We start from the raw sequence: 4,336 nt of genomic DNA, 5'->3' as shown, positions 1-4,336 counted from the left end.
GGTCTAACATGGGATGCTATGTTACTTTACACAGGTAATAAATTTGGGCTCATTCAAGATGCTGAGCAGATGAATTTCGTACAGAGGGGGATTCGAGGCGGTATCAGCCAGTGTAATATTCATTATTTACAGACAAATCATCCTGCTTACGGGAATTACGATCCGGAGAAACCAGTGACCGAAATAAAATATCTCGATGCAAACAATCTCTACGGCTGGGCAATGAGTCAACCAATGCCTACGGGCGGACTTCATTGGATGACGATGGAAGAATTGTTAGAATGGTCTGCTCAGAATGACGGAGCAGGATTTGATTGGGGACCCGGCGCCACCTTTCCACCAAGTTTTCTAGAAGTAGATCTAGAATATCCATCCGAATTACATAAAGAACATTCGGATTTACCATTAGCGCCGCATCACTATGAATTTCCGAGGCAGGGCGGTCGACTGATTACAAGTGTGATGGATAGAGAGAGATACGTCTTACACTACAAGTTGCTGGAATTCTATCTTCGGATGGGAATGAGATTGAAAAAGATTTATCGGGTGCTTGCTTTCGATGAGGCTCCATGTCTCGCGAAATATATTGACTTTAACACTAAAATGAGGACAAAGGGGAGGACAGATTTCGAAAAGAATTTCTATAAGCTGATGAATAATGCAATGTTCGGTAAGACAATAGAAGATGTTCGAAAGTACAGAGATTTTAGATTTGTTTCGGGTAGGAATGGTTCCGGCCGTAAAAAGATTCAGAAGTATAATCCAAAGATGAAACATATAACTTTCATAACTTCCGAAGAGGATGGCGATTCCTGCGACAGTGCCCTACTGGAACTGAAAACAGATGAGCATAAATATGTAAAACCAGTTTTCATCGGCGCCGCAGTGCTTGAACTTTCTAAGCTGCTAATGTATGAAACGCATTACAATTACTTTCGGACCCAGTTCCCTGGAATACGATTAGCCTACATGGATACTGACAGTTTTGTTTACAGTGTACCGATACCTTCCCCGGACGTAACTTTCAATGATATAGTCCGAGAAGATGTGGAAAAGAATGGTGAGAAGTCTATATATGATCTAGTGAGATGAGCGGCCCCGCCCCCAACTTTCCGAAGATTAATAAAAAAGTGATAGGTAAATTTAAAGATGAGTTGAATGGTGAACCTATTCTTGATTTTGTCGGCATACGCTCGAAAGTGTATGCTTTTCGAACTCCAACTTCGGAGACGAAAAAAAATAAAGGGGTGAAAGATGTTTGTGTTAGAAAACATTTGAACTTTGAAGATTATAAAGATCTATTTGAAACTGGGAAGAAGCCGGAGCCGGCACAATTTGTACAGTTTGTACGGAAAAAGGCTGGAGAAATCCGTAGTGAAAAGCGCAGTAAAATCATGATGGCGCCAATGATATCAAACGTGTGCAGCTATATAATCCAGACACAGGCGAATGGCTGGCAGAAACATGGCCGATAGGACGGACGACGGGTCATGGTTACGGTTTAAAATTGTAAAGACATTAATCTACTATTTTCAATAGAGACTAGGGCATCACTGATAACATAAATGTGGGCAAATATATTATCATTGTGAGCGTCATCGCCAACCCACGCGGTATCTTTCTTCAGGATCTCAAGTTGAATTCCGTCCTTTGTGTTCATTACTTTTAAACCATTTCCATGAAACTCAATATCTTTAAAACTACGCAGATCGATAAACAGACAGAATTTATTCTTCAAATAATCGGCCTCATCTATATCAATTTCACACCAATCTTTATCTTCAGCAAAATACCGTCGCACCTCTCGCCAAAATTGCTTGGTATCATCTTCTGAGCGTACACTTTATTTGCAATGCCTTCAATCATTACAGACACAGATTCAATGGAGGGTTAATGAAAAGTTCACTGTTCAGTTCTGCCTGATTCTGATTTTTAGTGAAGAGTATAGCGATACCTCTAATGCTACGTCGTGGTACATTTATATTTTCATTGATAACCGTGTCCGATTCTTTGAATGGGATTGTTCTAAAATAATGTATATGCTCGTAAAGGTAACTTTTTCCACCGTTGTAATAACCAGCAGTTGACCCCGCGAGTTTGAGGTCAGAAATTGTCTCGTATTCCATTTGAATGTTTTTTTAATTTATAATTGGTTGTAATAAACTGATTACTGACAAGTAATTGGGGGGCGGGTGCCAACGTAATTTCCCATTCAATATGACTCCCTAACGCTTTTGGATATGCAACTCCATGACCTGTCACGAGGGGATGATGAGACGAATAGCATATTTTGTTTTATATGTGTCAAAAAGTAAATTATCGCCCACGACGGCGGCATCTGCATCGGTCGAACCGCTTCTTAATTTTCTTAGATTTTCGTTCTGAATTCCATACAGTGTCATGTTCGTTCTCTCCTTTTTATGTTTGAAGAGATCGCGATAACATTCAATAAGGTTATATTTATTCAAATCGAAAAGTGTCTGGCCCTCAAATGTGAGTTTCATACGCTCCACCAAATTTTTTGCAACATTTTGTACTACACGGGTAGTTCCACCTCCCATTACTTCGAGATCAAAAACCAGGTCGAAAGTGTTAGGAACTAGTACTACTCCGCTTTCTAACTTCGGACATCGTATGATAAGTGTCTGGCCTGGATCTGCCTCACTTGGATTATGAGCAATCACGTGATGAGTTCTTTCTGACTTTGTTCCATTCGGTATTCGGTTGGTGAAAGTCGGTGATAATGTTCTATCGTACCCCATTTTTCGTGTAATGTATATAGTAGAAGAAAAAAAAGAAATTACATGTTATAAAGAAAATTAAGTTTCACTTCGTGTATATAATGACTTAGAAGAAAAAATCACATCTTTACGTAAATATTTCCGTCTGCCTGAAAGATAAATCGATTGCCTGTGTCGCGAATCAATCGAAGAACCCAATATTCTTGGAGATGTTGGACTTCCATTTCATCATTGTCAATCTCCTGAAAGACGTTTATGAATTCTAGTCGCTTAAAGAAGTTGGTCTTTTGACATTCCTTCACGAAAGCTAATATGTTATGATACAGATTATCATCCTTTAGTCGGACACCTGGATTTGCTCGAAGTATATGTCGATTTACTCGTCGGAGTTTGCACCATTCCAATTCGACAGAGAAACCAAACAGGTCTTTATTTTTAGAAAGAAACTTTGCAATATTCTTTTCACCAAACATGTTGATGCTGTAGGGGAGTCATATATTAATACATAATTTTATTTATAATGACTAATGTTAATCCAGTTAAAAATATCCATAGCTGTTCTCCAACAAATCCGACAACCGATCCTGCTGTTTTTAATAGAAAACTGACAAGGGAGCCGATTAAACCTGGTATTGCAGCAGCACTTTTTGCGGCCAAGGTTTTTAACCATTCACCAAATTGCTTTACAATTTCTTTCGCTTTTGTATATACTTTAGGCGGACCTGAACCTCCTGCGTTTGCTCCTCCTCCCCCTGCTCCCGCTCCTCCTCTAGTCACAGCCAGGGCAATTGTTGATATTGTCATTCCAAGGGCAGTCAGTATTGCAGCGATTGTTATACCATTTCGTTTAAATAACTCTGTCAGCTTCAGCCTGAGTGACAATTCTGGATCGGAAATTACATCACGAAGAGACCTAGTCGACGCCAGTCTTTCACGTGCCCCACTGGTCATATCAAGTTGTACTTCAATTCGATCATCAATTTTAGCTAGTCTTGTTCTGAGTTCGGGTGTAAGTTCTGTCTGCTCTAACAGATTTTCTCTTTCACTGTAAAGCTCATCAAGACGCATATTTGCCATCTTTAATTCATCAACAAAAGCTCTATATTCAGGGTTTAGATTGTTCCATTGTCAATTTTATTTTCAAAAGCTTTTATTTTATCTGCATTACCAGAAGCATCTCGCCGTAACTCTGTCAGTTTATCTTTGTATATACCCATGTCTTTTGGTGTCATCTTCTCAGCCGGTATTTTATCGGTTATCACATCTTCAGAATGCAATTCACGACTCACATTTTCGGGCTCTGCGCTTGAGTGATATTCGACTCCACTCCATGTGTATACTTTTATTTATAAATTCAGGTCCTCCTTTTCTCCCCCTTAATGTGGATTTCTCTAAAAATCTACTTCCTTTATCCATTGTAACTCTGATGTCTTTATAATACAGTTCACCACCAATAATCTTAGCATATAAAATCAATTCGTTTCGTGCATCCGGATTAGTAATACTATATTTGTTTAAGAGTCGTTCAGCCTCTTGCTTTGTAAGTTCTACTCTATATCTAGTCGAAGGATCCACCTGCGGGCTATCGCGTGAGC

The sequence above is a fragment of the Ptychodera flava genome, chromosome 2, assembly GCF_041260155.1.
Source record: "Ptychodera flava strain L36383 chromosome 2, AS_Pfla_20210202, whole genome shotgun sequence".
NCBI classification, from domain to species: domain Eukaryota; kingdom Metazoa; phylum Hemichordata; class Enteropneusta; family Ptychoderidae; genus Ptychodera; species Ptychodera flava.
The sequence above is the reverse complement of the archived record's forward strand: the minus strand, read 5'-3'. Positions refer to the sequence as shown.